At 46.2% G+C, this 15082-nt stretch overlaps 2 protein-coding genes across 6 annotated transcripts in view; one reads left to right on the top strand and one right to left on the bottom strand.

The window, feature by feature from the left end:
• The window catches only part of LOC138552311 (zinc finger protein 432-like), a 694217-nt gene that overhangs the window by 469262 nt on the left and 209873 nt on the right, over window positions 1–15082 (bottom strand). The gene's annotated exons all lie outside the window — the stretch shown is intronic.
• Window positions 1–15082, top strand: part of LOC138552223 (zinc finger protein 585A-like) — a 406444-nt gene that overhangs the window by 304149 nt on the left and 87213 nt on the right. The window lies entirely within an intron of this gene.

Raw genomic sequence — 15082 nt, 5'->3', positions numbered from 1 at the left:
CTTCAAGCTGCCTTTCCTCCATCACTTGTTGACATGAAACATTGCAAGGGCCTGACTTTCTAAACTTCTGCTTTTGAAATGAGGCATCAGGCTTTTTATTTTCTCTTAGGTTGAACAGTTTGATTTTTTTCTATTTGAACCCTCCTGATGGAGAAGCGCGTGTTGAGGGCTTGTATTGCATTTCATTAACAGTCCATAAGATACAACTGATTCTTAACTCGAAAGTTACAATTAAAATCTTGGCGCAACAAATTGGATTCCTCTCTTCTTTTTCTCCGCAACCTGTAGACAAAGCAGCTGCTCCGAGGCTCATTTACGGCACGCTGCAGGCACCACAATGCTCGCAGGCGCAGTGACTGCTATGCAGCTGCTACACAGACCCTGCTTTGGTGTACGTGACTACAGATATAATAATACATGCTCCGGCTAATACTCACAGATGCAGTGACTACTACGCAGCTGCTACACAGACACTGCTCTACTGTGACTACATATATAATAATACCTGCGCCAGCTAATGCTCGCAGCCGCAGTGACTGCTGTGTAGCTGCTACACAGACCCTGCTGTGGTGTAAGTGACTACATATATATACCTGCGCTGGCTAATGCTCGCAGATGCAGTGACTCCTGTGCAGCTGCTACACAGACCCTGCTGTGGTGTAAGTGACTACATATATATATACCTGCGCCGGCTAATGCTTGCAGACGCAGTGACTGCTGTGCAGCTGCTGCACAGACCCTGCTGTGGTGTAAGTGACTACATATATAATAATACCTGCGCCAGCTAATGCTCGCAGCCGCAGTGACTGCTGTGTAGCTGCTACACAGACCCTGCTGTGGTGTAAGTGACTACATATATATATACCTGCGCCGGCTAATGCTTGCAGACGCAGTGACTGCTGTGCAGCTGCTGCACAGACCCTGCTCTGGTGTAAGGGACTATATATATAATAATACCTGCATAGGCTAATGCCCGCTGATGCAGTGACTGTTGTGCAGCTGCTGCACAGACCCTGCTCTGGTGTAAGGGACTATATATATAATAATACCTGCATAGGCTAATGCCCGCTGAGGCAGTGACTGCTGTGTAGCTTCTGCACAGACCCTGCTTCGGTGTAAGTGGCTACACCTGTGCCGGCTAATGCTCGCAGAGGCAGTGACTGCTCTTCAGCTGCTGCACAGACCCCGCTCTTGTGCAATTGACTATATATATAATAATACCTGCACAGGCTAATGCCCGCTGAGGCAGTGACTGCTGTGCAGCTGCTACACAGACCCTTCTTTGGTGCCAGTGACTACATATATAATAATACCAGCGCAGGCTAATGCTCGCCGAGGCAGTGACTGCTGTGCAGCTGCTGCACAGACCCTGCTCTGGTGTAAATGACTACATATATAATAATTCCTGCGCAGGCTAATGCTCGCAGACGCAGTGACTGCTGTGCAGTTGCTGCACGGACCCTGCTCTGGTGCAAGTGACTGCATATCTAATACCTGCGGCAGCTAATGCCCAGAGAGGCAGTGACTGCTGTGCAGCTGCTGCACAGACCCTGCTTTGGTGCAAGTGACTTCATATATAATAATAATGCTTGCAGACACAGTGACTGCTGTGCAGCTGCTGCACTACTCTGCTCTGGTGTAAGTGACTACATAAATAATAATCCCTGCACCGGCTAATGCTCACAGATGCAATGACTGCTGTGCAGCTGCTACACAGACCCTGCTCTGGTGTGACTACATATATAATAATGCCTGCGCAGGCTAATGCTCGCAGACGCAGCGACTGCTGTGCAGCTGCTGCACGGATCCTGCTCAGGTGTAAGTGACTACATATATAATAATCAGGCCCGTTTCTTGACCCGGGCGAAGCAGGCGGCTGCCCGGGGTGCAATTGCTGCAGGGGACGCAACTGTCCTGGTCTCTGGAGGGCAACATTTCCCTGGGTGTGGGGCGCTATTGTAATAGGGAGAGTAGCGGCAGTACAGTAGAGGCAGCTGCTGACTGGCAGTCACATAGTACTTGCGTAACGTTATGGAAGTCAGAGGCTCTCTGAACTTTCGTGCCACTTGGGGTGGGGACATAAAAGGACACCTTTCCTGGTGGCCGCCCGCATTTGTAATCCAGCAGGAACAACGCAGCACAGAGAAAAAAAGACGGCTGCCTTTGAGCGTTCCCAGCTTCCCGCCCTGACACTCCAATTGCTTTCTACCCGGACTTGTGCGAAAGGAAGAAGACTGCATTGCCTCCCCAACTCACTTGTGTGCAGAACTACTCAGAAAGAAGGTAGGTACTGTCAAGGATGGCACTCTACAAGAGTGGCACAAGACACCCAGGAAGGGTTTAGGTGGTTGTGCCAAAGTAAAGACAGATAAGTACACACACAGCGGAAAGAAAGGAGAACGAAGAGTAGGCAAGTGTAGTAAGGAAAAAGGTTCAGAATGGATTCCCTCTTGGGGTGTTGCAGATATAGGAAAAGAGTATTCCACGAACTTTAGGAAAACTCTAACCTTTTGCACAGTTTGCTATAACAGAGGCCCACGCTGTTTGCTCATGGCTTGGAACAACAGCTATGGGTGTCTGTAACGTAGAAACTAGACAAGGGAAGGGGCAGAGGTTGCCTGACGGAAACCAACAGACAAGCTCTGTACAAGGGGTCTACAAACAGTACAAGAGAAGACACTAACAGATAAATCCAGGGAAAAGGAAGTCGAATAGCAAACTAGCAGAAGGAAAATGAAGGGAAAGCCGTATAACAGGATTGGATAGGAAGAAAGTACTGAGGGTTGAAAACAAGGAAGAAAGCAAGGGAGTAGCAGTCAGGAAACAGACGAACTGTAATAACTGAAAGTAAATAATGAATGTAAACTGATGTGGATAGCAGGGAACGGTAGGGTACAAGGTCGAAACTCAGAAAAGCAGGGAAAACAATGGGCAAGCCCAAAAGGAGCAGGGCTGTAAGGAAGGAAGCCCCGAGGGATAGGGTTTAGGGCAGCGGAGTGAAACAGGCTGCACGGCAAGGAGCCCAGAAGGGCTGGGCAGCAAGGAGTGAGCCCAAAAGGAGAAGGGCTGTAAGGAAGGAAGCCCAGAGGGAATGGCGTAAGGTAGCAGCGGAGCGTGATCGGCTGCTTGGCTGGAGCCTGGAAGGCAATGGCGGAAGGTAGCAGCAGAGCTTGATCGGCTGCTTGGCTGGAGCCTGGAAGGCAATGACGGAAGGTAGCAGCAGAGCGTGATCGGCGGCTTGGCTGGAAGGCAATGGCGGAAGGTAGCAGCGGAGCGTGATCGGCTGCTTGACTGGAGCCTGGAAGGCAAGGACGGAAGGTAGCAGCGGAGCGTGATCGGCTGCAAGGCTGGATCCTGGAAGGCAGTGGCGGAAGGTAGCAGCGGACCGTGATCGGCTGCAAGGCTGGATCCTGGAAGACAATGGCGGAAGGTAGCAGCGGAGCGTGATCGGCTGCAAGGCTGGATCCTGGAAGGCAATGGTGGAAGGTAGCAGTGGACCGTGATCGGCTGCAAGGTTGAATCCTGGAAGACAATGGCGGAAGGGAGCAGCGGAGCGTGATCGGCTGCAAGGCTGGATCCTGGAAGACAATGGTGGAAGGTAGCAGCCGAGCGTGATCGGCTGCTATGCAGAGGAATCGCATACAAAGATACGAAGCTCGAAGCAAAAAGGTGCAGGAAGGACTCTTAATGCAAGAGACTGAGCCCCTGCAGGCAGCAGCTTTTATACTGCCCAGCCCAGAACAGAGGCAGGCTAATTGGCAGCACCTGGCTAAGCACACCTGCAGACAATTGGCCACCTCCCTCTCTGTTCCTGAGCTGGTGGAAGCAGAGCAACTCCCTAAGGCTTCTGGGAATTGTAGTTCCGAAGATGATGAATAGGAAGGGCCAGGAATAGATGGTTGTAGTCAAGTGCATTGTGGTAAGTGTAGTTTCGCAAATGGGAAATAAAGTCCAAGAAGTGAATATCAGTTTTCCACAGATAAATGAATACCAATTTGTCCATTTTGATCGCCAATGTAGGCGCCCATGGCGCAGGCATGACAGGTACAGCCCGATGCTTCTGTTGCTATTTTATAAAATGTTCCTTTAAACTGTGTACATAGCGTTCGGCTGGTGTTCAAACTAGTTTGCATAGTTCAGAGTGCGTTCTGCCCAAGAACGGGTAAATGGTTATATTTTGTTTTACACTTTCCTAGCCCAGATTTTGTTCCAATGTGTAAGTCACCTTCCTCGGTTGGATCGAATGCGTGTATGGAAATCGCTTTGCTGTGTTCCTGCTTCTCCTTTTGAATGTGTGCCACGCCTGAAAGGGTAAATGGCAGAACGTAGCTTCACTCTGTTCTGTCCCCAAAAAAGTCTAAACGGCAGAAACATTTCTCAGTTAGAGTTGAAAGCGTATTTTGGAAGTTGCTGCTGTTCTGGGCACCTTCTGCCGTAACCTTTAATTTGGACAGCATTGAAACTTGGTAATTGTTTTCTGAAGTTCAGAGATCTTCATTTGTTTAGAGCTAGGATTCGGGGCAGGAACATATAGAACTAATTTCACTTCTTTTCATGGTTCCATTGAAGTTTTATCCCCATGCAAATTGTTCTTCGTCCTGGCGGGAGTCCTTTCTCGTATTGAGTTGGCTGCAGTGGTGCAGCTATGATATCTTGACAGGATGAACCTGCGCTGTGTACATGTGGGCCTATGGTACAGTTCCCCATAAACCAAGGGGAATATATTTAATGAGAAGGTTTGTTTCCTTGTGCTCAGACCTGCAGACAAGATCTGAGTTTGAGCTTTGATGGTATATCTTTATTTCATTGTTTAGAACAGCAAAATGGTACTCCTTTTATCTGCGGGGTAAGGATGATGGGCAGAATTTGGAAACGCAGACAGTGCAAACATCTCTGGAGGTTTACATGCATGTTTAACTGGCCCTATGGGGTAAGCCCTTCACATGGACAGATATAGAAGTTTTCTGCTGCACAACAGTAATCTGCATATGACATATCTCTGAAGTGTTTATATTTGACCACTAGTAATGCAGTGAGACCAATGCCCACCTTTTGTCACATGCTTGTTTTCACACTTTTGTTTCTTTAAAATAGGCAGGTGCGCTCTAATCCACTTTTACAGGGAGCTGCCATTTCTATGCATTCCTGTGAAGGTTCTATAAACAGGCGTATACGTGCCAGAATGCAATCTGATATGAGGTTTATTATTGCAGTCCTGAAATTGGACCTCTTGAGATCCTGTCCTGTGGGTTGAATTACTTTGTGAAGTTTTACACAGGCCCCTGAAGGCATGTGCGATGGACGGATGGTATAGTGAATAGGTTCCACTTCTATATAAAAGGTTTTCTATCATTTAATAAGTGACCAAATGTAAGGTGCCTTTCACTGTAAGAGATTATGCACAGCGGGTGTAAGGCTCAAATGCAGACAGATTGAAAGAGATTAAAGGGGGATAGAAAACGAGATGGTCTGGTAAAGGTGAGGAAAGCGAGATTAAGAAAGGGGGATTGAAAGAGAGGAAAATATAGGCCCTACTGGGAAGCAAAATGGGGGCAGAGATTGCATGTGAGAAGGGGAGGCAATGGGCAGTTAAAGGGCAAGAGTGAGATGGGCGAGAGCTGAGGGTAGGGGTAGATGTGACTCGCAGGAGGAGGAGGAGTTGAAATGTAACTGGAAGAGAGCACTGTGAACAGGACTGGGTAGAGACCGCTGTATCACACTTGTCGTGAAATGCACACTGGAATGTGCACATTGGCTAAGCTCCAGGGGCTGCAGGAGGACTCTATGAAGTGGAGTCCAGCCCTCCGTGCTCACATCAGCTGAATGCCTCCTTTTGATGTTTCGTCAGAAGAGTTGTTTGCTGACTAGTACTTTCTTTCGGCACAGAGCTCCCTCCGGGTACTGAAAGTGAACGCTCATAGATGTGCCAGTAGTCGGGCTGTAGTGACCTGCAGCCTATGTGGAAAGTTGGCCTAGGTGAAGTGAGGGATGCTCTTACCCTCAGGCCACACCCTGCTTTTTATTTACCTTAGTGCCCCTTGTTTCACTCTGGCCTCGTAACGAGGCTCGCCACCGCTCCTGTGGTGTTCTGGTTCCTCACGTCTGTATTGGTCCATTTCAGTTTTTGCTTTCTTAATTGTTAAAGCAAAGGCCCTTCAGTTGAGGAATATTGTATTAGATCGATTGAGTTTCTGGTCAGATGCTGCCTGCCTATTTGATCCTGGAGGCTGGCATCTGTACTGTAGATGTGTCTACTGTATGGCTGTGTGAAATGAGTCGGAGGCTGTGATCCTGACCTTCTGGCCTTTCCTTCTGCACAAATAGAACTATCTGAAAGCATCATCGCTTTAAAAGTGACTTTCAAATGACAAACGCCACTCTGACCTGTTTGAGGTCATTGGTGAGATGTAATTGAAAGGACACCCTGTAAACAATGTGCCATATGGTCCTAATTCAAGCAGCCCTTTCTCTGAACCAAAGGTTATTGCCTCTCACAAACTTTACAGTGCAGTTCATGGTAATGGGTGGAGTTTCCAGACTACCCTTTTACCCCATTTGCCAATACAGAGCCTTGTTTTGTTGTAGTTTGGTTACAGCATATCTGGTTGAGAGATGACACTTGCAATGTGAGATGGTGAACTGGAACCTGTCAGCCAGTGGTAGGAATTGTCATACATTGTATTTGTCCAAATGCTAGAAAAGATTTGTTCAAATAGTTATGTAGCCTCTCCAAAGTCGGCCCATTTTCAACTCAGAACCTTTTAAAATGGGGCCTCCTTACTGCTACTTTGCTTGGCAATCAATGCATCATTTAAACTGAAAATACATTTTAAAAAAACGTTTTCGGGGAGTTTGGATTATTCCTAGCAAGAATATTGCAACATGTTATAATTGGGCCATAATTTCTGGCTATTTCTTTTACTTCAGGCATTTGAACTTACTGGCAATGTCGAAACCAATAAGACCTTTGGGAGCACAGAACCGTCAGAGAAAAAAACAGGTGGCGCAAGTTATCAAAAGTGGCAACGTACTGACTTCATTTTTCAGGAGGGAAGAGAAGACTTCAAAAGAAGTAAATAAGCGCCCTCCCCAAGGCCAGGCAACACGCATTCCTGAGGAAATGGTACTGCCTGTTGTCAAGAGATGAGGCCTCAAGAACCTAAGCACTAAAGCGAATTGATGACCAACAGGAACAAGGCATTAAAACGTGTTGGTTTGAAGACATTTCATTATGCCCTAAATCAATGCCTGGCCATGAGCGTCATCAAATTGTATTGGGAGGGCCACAGGCTGTGCCACTTCCTAGTTATTCATACCCAAAGGATAACACAAATAGACACTTTACTGCTTCATATGGGCTCAGGGTATTACCTAACAAAGAAACCGTCTCCAGGACATGGCTGCAATATTCTATTTTGACTGATAGTCTACTCTTTTTGCTATAGGCATTTTGACCCTATGCCAAAATCAAAACTTGGTAGTGATGGCATTAATAACTGGAAGCATATTGGTAACTATTTGAAAATGCACGAAGGGACTCCTGAACATGCCAAATCCAGTGGCAAGTGGGTGGATGCTAAAAGGTGCCTCACAGAACATGTTGATATTGATTCTCATGCAAGATCAAATACAGGCAGAGACCAAGCTTTGGCGGGCTGTGCTTGAAAGAATTATGTCAGTTGTTGTCTTTCTGTCCAAAAATAATTTGGCATTTTGTGGCTCTTCAAACAAGTGACTTACTCCAAACAATGGACATTTCTTGGGCCTTGTTGAACTACTAGGCAAATTTGATCTGATCATGATGGATCATTTGCATCGAGTGACCTCACAAGAGATCCGCAGTCACTATTGTGGGAATGTCATTCAGAATTAACTAATTAGTTTAACAGGGTCTCAAGTAAAGAATGCAATTTTACAAAGGGTGAAGGCTGCAAAATATTTCTATTATTCTCAGATCCTATAGATTCGTACTCCTCTATCTCCTCACCTGGAACTTCTGCAGACTCGTCTGGTGATTCGTCCTTATTCCTTCTTCGAGATTCAGTGTTCTTGCCCTTTTTTCTGGAAGAGATAAGGGCGAGCTCCCCCAGAGGCCTCTTGGCCTTAAATGCAATTTGCCAGGCAGTGGGGACTCAGGGAGCCATTGCCAGCCCCGGGAAAAGCCGTAAGTCAGAAAAACCCTGGAGGTCTTGAGTCGTGCTGGAAGGGCCCGGGAGATCTTCCTGGGATACAATATAGGATACACGCAATTTGGCAAGTAGATGATGCACAGACGTAGAGAGGACTGATAAAGGATCGAAAAGGAATGCTACTGACAGATAAGTGCAGTAGATGGAAAGTCAGTGTCCCACAGAGGAACGCACGTATGGAAACTGGACTGCCGGAACCAGAATGCACTGGGAGGAAGAAGCGACAGAAACAACGTGAGAGATTGCAGTCCACAACCCGGCAGACAACCAGCAATCAGCGGGTAGGAATTGACAGAACTGCCGGTGGAAGGGTGAGCAGAATAGCACTGTCAGAGAAACAGCGAGAAGAGAGACACGGAGGGACGCTGCAGCCCGAAGCTGCGAGGAGGGTAGCACAAGAATGAACAAAGCAGTGCCTCAGAAACTGAATAGGGCAAGAAAGAATACAGACAAGAGAAGCCAGAAAGGCATAACTATGGAGCGTCTTACCCGGAGCTGTGGCAAGTGTTGCAACACACAGAGTGAATGATGGAAAGCCAGTATAAACCTGCGGCAGCCATCTTGGATGGAAACTAGACCGCTAATCTCGTTCAGGAAGGGAGCATGAAGAGGATGTCAATGGAGTCTCCAGCGACTCTATAGCTTCCAGGGCTGCATCATGACAGTTATTTTGGATATTACTCCAGATATCAGCCACACCGAGCAACTGTCTTACGCTGCAAGAATTGTGGATATTACAGGCAAAGATATTTCTATGAAAGAATGTTTTATAGGGTATCGCCCTGCAGACGACCCATCTGGTGAAGGACTTGCACACCTTCTGTATTCTGAAATGTCAGAATGCGGTCTAGAGATGGACAACTTCCGTGGTCAGGGGTATGATAATGGTGCAAAACATGATTGGGGTAAGCAAAGGAGTCCAACCGTGAGTTCTCGAGCAGTACCCCTGTGAATTTATTAACCCATGTGACTGCCACAGTTTAAATTGGGTGGTTGCTGATGCTTCCAAATCCTCTGTGAAATCCGTTTCTCTTTTTGGTGTACTTCAGAGACTCTATAATTTGTTTGCAGTTTCAGCGAAACGTTGGAACATTCTCAGTGAGCATGTAAAAAATCTTTCCTTGGAAAAGGTCTGTGAAACACAATAGGGATGTAGAATTGAAGCTTGAGAGCTGTGCGGTATCAATTTGTTGAGATACACACAGCACTCGTGAGCATTGAAGGAAAAAGTCAATGGGCCTCATTACACGGTAGGCGGAGAACCATGGCGCTATTAGCGCCATGGTTCATGCCGGTAAAATACCGGCACCGCCTTGGTGGAAAGGGGAATTACCGCCCCATTCCAAGGTTGGCGGGGCGGTAATTCCCCCTTCCACCATTGCCATTCCCCATTCCCATTTTTGCCCCATAGGGCATAATGGGAATGGGGAAGGCGCTAATTACGGTACCGCAAATTGCGGTACCGTAATTAGCTCCCTGGGTCCCTTTGCGGATTGGTTTTTAACGCCTGCAAAAAGCAGGCGTTAAATACCCCAACCCGCAAAGGGACCTCGTAGTAAGGCGGTAAGGATTTACCGGTACCGGTAAAGTACCGGTAAACCCTTATCGCCTACCGTGTAATGAGGCCCCATGACTCAACATAGTCCTCGGAGGCTAAGTCCTGCTTGGAAGATTTTTGTTTTATTTGTACTTTAGTTGTGTGGTATGACCTTCTATTTCAGGTGAACATTGTAAGAAAGTCCATGCAGTCCAAACAAATTGATTTGCCGGCTTGCAATTACCTGCTTAAAAACTGCATTGCCTTTGATAAAAGTTATAGGAGTGTTGGTTTTGAGTCTGCTGTAACAACAGAAGAGATAGCCTTACTTTTAAGTGTTGACTCTACTTTTAAGGCAAGGAAACGGCATAGGAAAAAAATAAAATGTTTTCATATGAGACTCAGGATGCGACTCCTGAGAATGAAGAAGAACTTCTTAAAGTAACTGTATTTTATACCCTGATTGACGCCATACCTACTTCTCTTGAAAGGCGCTTTTCCCAGTTGTATGCGCACAATACAAGCAGGGGTTTCATGTACAACATAAAGTGCTTACCTGGAAAAGAGGAACTGATACAACTGTGCAAGCACCTGGAGCAATTGTTAGCAAAGGGTGGTGATAGGGCACCCGCATCTGATATAGATGGTTCTCAGTTGGCTGAGGAACTGAGACAGATCCAGCCATCGCTTCAGAAGTTCTGCAGCACATTCATCATACAAAAACACATTGGTTGTTTCCAAATGAGACTCCTACTAACCATTCCAATTACAGTGGCAAGTGGTGAGGGGAGCTTTAGTAAATTGAAACTGATGAAGACTTACTTGCTCTCCACAATGGCTGAGGAAAGGCCATCAGCCCTTGCAATACTTTTAATTGAGAGTGAACTTGTTGAAAACATTGATTATGCAACAGCAATAAATGCTTTCGCAGCAGCAAAGTCAAGGAGAATGCCCTTAACATAGACTACAAATTGACACAAAACTTTAAAAGTAGTTTGTGTGCTCTGCTCTGTCTGAGGAATTACTGCAAAGTTCTTGAATCATGATGTAATAAACACTGATTTTCATTTGTCTATCTGTGATTTATTGACCTTGAGTAGGAGTTACTTAACAGTGTAGTTTGGGAGTGGTGCGGGGGGCGCATTCTAGTGTGTCATCCTTGTTAGGTAAGATTTTCACAGAACTGGTAAATCTTCATGACCTGGGTCAACCCCAGAACCTTTTTCTTTACTAGTGGGATATTTTTCCTTAATACTGCAGTGAGTGGTAACCTTTTTCCACACTCACATAATCTTTTACTCTTTTTTGGGTGTCATTTTTAAGACTCTCCATAGTGTCTTTTTAAAGTTATCCTCTTTAACAACGTATTGGCAATAAGTGCCTGTTGTTGCTGGGTTGCCCTAGGGACTCCCCATTTAACTTTCGTTTGCTAACCTTGAGAGAACTACAGTTCCCAAGGGTAGAAAGGATGAAAGGATCCCTTTTACATTTTGTTTAGTGAAAGCAGCACACCGCACCTCCACCTTATGTGGAGTGCTGGGGAGATACAATGTATCCCCTTTCACACTAAAACTGTAGCAATTCTGTTACAGTGACAAGCTTACCTTCAATGCCTGGTGGCAGTGATACCTTGTATTAATATGGTGCACCTTTACCGCGGGCTGTGATCACAGCTGCAGTAAAGGCACCTAAGGGTGCTCATTTTACCAAAATGGCCCCTGTCTTCTTTCTTTTCGTTTCATTTTCCTTCCCCTGGCATCTAGGGTGGGAAATTCCTTTGTGTGATTTTTGTCTTCGGCGGGAGTCCTCTGAACTCCCCACCAAGGCTCCAGTATGTCTGTGAGAGCAGGAAGTGAGGGAGGAGTCCAGAATTCCACAGGCTTTTGTCTTACGCCTTGCCTGAATGGGAACAAATCCCAGTGGGGGGCTGGCTGTCCTGATTGGACAACCAGACCGCCCCTTCTTGTAAAGTGCGGTTAGAGAATGTAGAAGTTGTGTTGTAATTCCTGATAAATACTGCGAACCTGGAAGCTGAAGATATGTCGACCAATGGAACGTAAACCGAAGAGGATGACGAAGGAAAGGCGGCATGGACGATTTCCAGCGAGAGCCTGCTGCGTAACCCAAGCCTGCTGCAGCCCTTTCTTCCAATCGACCTGGGGACTCCAAACATGATGACCCTGAACCAGAGCCTGGTACAACCCACTAGACTCAAGACCTGCATTTTGAGCCGTCCCACGCATTACTGCGTCCTTGCGTTGCTGCAATTCCCCAATACCCTGGGACCTCAAGCCATCGTGCGGTGCACAGTCTTCCGAATTCCGAATCTCGCTGAAACTTTATGGGCATCCTGGTGGATCTCCAGAGACATGAATCGAGTCTGATAAGTCCCCTGAACAGAGTTCTGGACCTTTGTAATGACGAGAATTCAACCGCGATGTTCTGTCTTCTTCTGTGCTCCTTGAAGGCGCCAAATCCGCAGAACCACATTCAGCCGCGAGGGAAACCTTGCCTAGAGCCTTCTACATCGATCCCTGCTGCAAAGTTCCTTCTGAGGTCTTGTTTCAGTCAACAAGACAAGGAATCCACTGACCGGGTATTTGGCTGCAGATCCGGCAGTCCTCCTGCTGCAATATCTTTTTCAATGCTGAGGGACTGTGTTGGCTTGGGTATGTACTTACTTAAGCCTGTTAGAATTTCTGTGAAGCTGTGTGGTGTTTTCTGTGTGATGGGGAGTCTTCTCATTTAGTGCACTCAGTCCCACTGCTAGAATCCTGCTGGGGTGTCTTCTGCGAAGCCCCTGGACCCTCTTCTAACTCTAGAAGTAAAATACTCACCTGCTTGCCCAGTCTTCCGAAGGAACTCTGACTTTTGCTACTAAATTGAATATTACATCCTTAGATTTTACTCACCTAGTATAACTGTGTATTATCACAAAGTAGTTATAGGTTTTTACTGTACATGGATTAAGTGTTCCACTATTCACAAAAAGTATATTGTTCAGTTGACTGATTATGTGATTTGTACTGAGAGTCACTGTACAACTGGTAGGGTCTGCTGCCCTTGCATTACTGAATGTAATTGTGAAAGTAACCATTGATTTTTACTCCCCAAGAATAGGTGTGACCTATGCTGAATGTGTATGAAAAGCTAGAGTTACTGTTAGGTGTTCCAAATAAGTTGTATACTTTGGTCTGTGTACCTTCAAGTATAGTGATGTGTTTTGATAATTGTGATTACTTATGAATGTGTGATAGTACTTATTTACCCCTAGATTTATCTGGGCCTACCTGTATTTAAATAAATCCTTTATTTTTACAATACATAGGGCCTCATTACGAGTCCGGCGGTAACCGAGGCGGTAAAACCGCCTGGTTACCGCCGGACTCGTATTACCATTCCGCCTTCGTGATTCCTGGAATTACCGGGGCATTACAACCCCGGTTTTCCGGGAATCACGGAGGCGGAATGGTGTTAATCCCCATTCCCATTGAGTCCCCAAAGCCCTGCTTTTATGCAGCACACCCCCCATTCACTCAGCCTAGCTGTCAATCAAACATGCTAAGTGGTGAGCCGGCCAGCTCACCACCTGGGCCAATCACACAAGAGTGTGACTTGAGTTACCAAGGTAACTCAGTCCAGGGTGCCTAAACCCCCTCCCACACCCCCTGTGGTACCCAGACAGAGTGGCACCACTTTTGGAGGCTTCTGTGGAGAAGCCCGCCAAAAAGAGGAACAAAGGGCTCGACTTGGGTTGGAGTCATAGAAGAGAACACAAACGCCATTTTAGAATCGAGTTCTGGCAAAAAATACCAACTGGCGAATTAATATTAAATAAATAAACTGTATTTTCGAGGCTATAAGAATTAAATGATTAAAGTTGGTAGCCTCGAACAATGGGAAAATTCCATAGAGATATATTCGCGGTCGAATATAAAAAGTAGTATCCACTGCCACCAGCCAAAACTTGATCAGGGGGGACGGAGACGTGCCCCCTCGAACAACAGACCCCGGGGCAATCGAATTGCCCCGACCAGTACGTCCACAATATGATGGTTTGTACTGGTTTCTGTTCATAATTTGGGACTAGCAAAGCCAATGGTGACTTTACATGCCCTGGGAGACAGTAGTCAGTCCCAGGGTATGTTGTCTATGTTGGGGGGGTCGCTATGACACCCCTGGGTTACGGCACAGAGGGTGCTGTGTAACCCACATCAAAAAAACACATGAGACCCTATGGAGTAAAAGACCCCATAGCCCATAAAACACATGGCAAGTTAAAGGAACACCTCAAATCATGTCTAAGAGTGGGAGCAAAAGAATCTCACTCTTAGCAGGAGAGAAAAAAAGAAACCCCAAAAATCCAGCAAAGCTGCTGGGGGACACACTAGGTTTGGGAAATTAGCCTTACAGAGAATTCTCCCTAGCATTTCCTGGTTGAGTCTTTTGGGTGGGGTGGTTCTTTGTTGGTCAGTCTCTCTGTCGAGTAGCCTGATAAGGTTTATGGCGGGGTCGGTTCATTCCGGGTGGTAAATAGGGTAGCTACCCCTCTGTTGTTCCAGTCTTGGTGGTATAGGGGGAGTAGAGTGTGTTGGATTCCAGTTTGTTCCTTGTTCTGGTTGGGGTATTGTCCATTATGGAGACCGGGTTGGGATGGTATATTAGTTGTTGTGTTCCGTTTGGTGTCCTGGTTGAGTCTGTATTCGTGATGCTTGGTGGCTGTCAGTTTATCATTGCTGTGCTATTTTTTGCTTACCACCTTGTCGTATGTCGACAGGTAGCGAGCATTGTAGTCTGTCTTTACTCTGTTATTTGTATGTCTCATTGGGCCATCTCAGATGTTTGTCGAGTTTTTTGAGGTTGTGGGATCATGCCGATCAGTGCCTTCCTGAGTGGTTTGGGATTTCTTATTTCTGTTTTCTTTTCTGGCTTCTTTGTCTTTCTTGCGGCGAGGCATGATGTGTGGGTTGTGTTCCTTAGAGGGCGTCATCTTTTGATTGGTGTTTTTCCTGGTCTTTTGGTTTAAGTCTTTGCTGTTTGTGGTTTGCTTTTGCTTGTATTTGGTAGGTTGTGGGGAGTTGAGACCTCGGTTGATGGGACTTTGTGGTTCCGTTTGTTTATTGCTTCTTTCTGTTTATTGCTTCTTTCTTTTTTGGATCCTATGTGTTTTTCTTTTTTTATCCTGGAGGTACTTTTAGTTATGGTTGTTAATTATTGGATTTTGCGCAAAGCAAACATGAATACTGTGTGTAGGAGTACATGTCATTACTGGCATATATTGGTGCAGTCATGTTATGGAGAATTCTAATTTCTGTGCTAATTTCCTTCAACCTTAGAGGCTCCCAGCTCTTTTGTT

This window comes from Ambystoma mexicanum, chromosome 1q (assembly GCF_040938575.1).
Source record: "Ambystoma mexicanum isolate Mex_15411 chromosome 1q, UKY_AmexF1_1, whole genome shotgun sequence".
NCBI lineage: Eukaryota > Metazoa > Chordata > Amphibia > Caudata > Ambystomatidae > Ambystoma > Ambystoma mexicanum.
The sequence above is the reverse complement of the archived record's forward strand: the minus strand, read 5'-3'. Positions and strand labels throughout refer to the sequence as shown.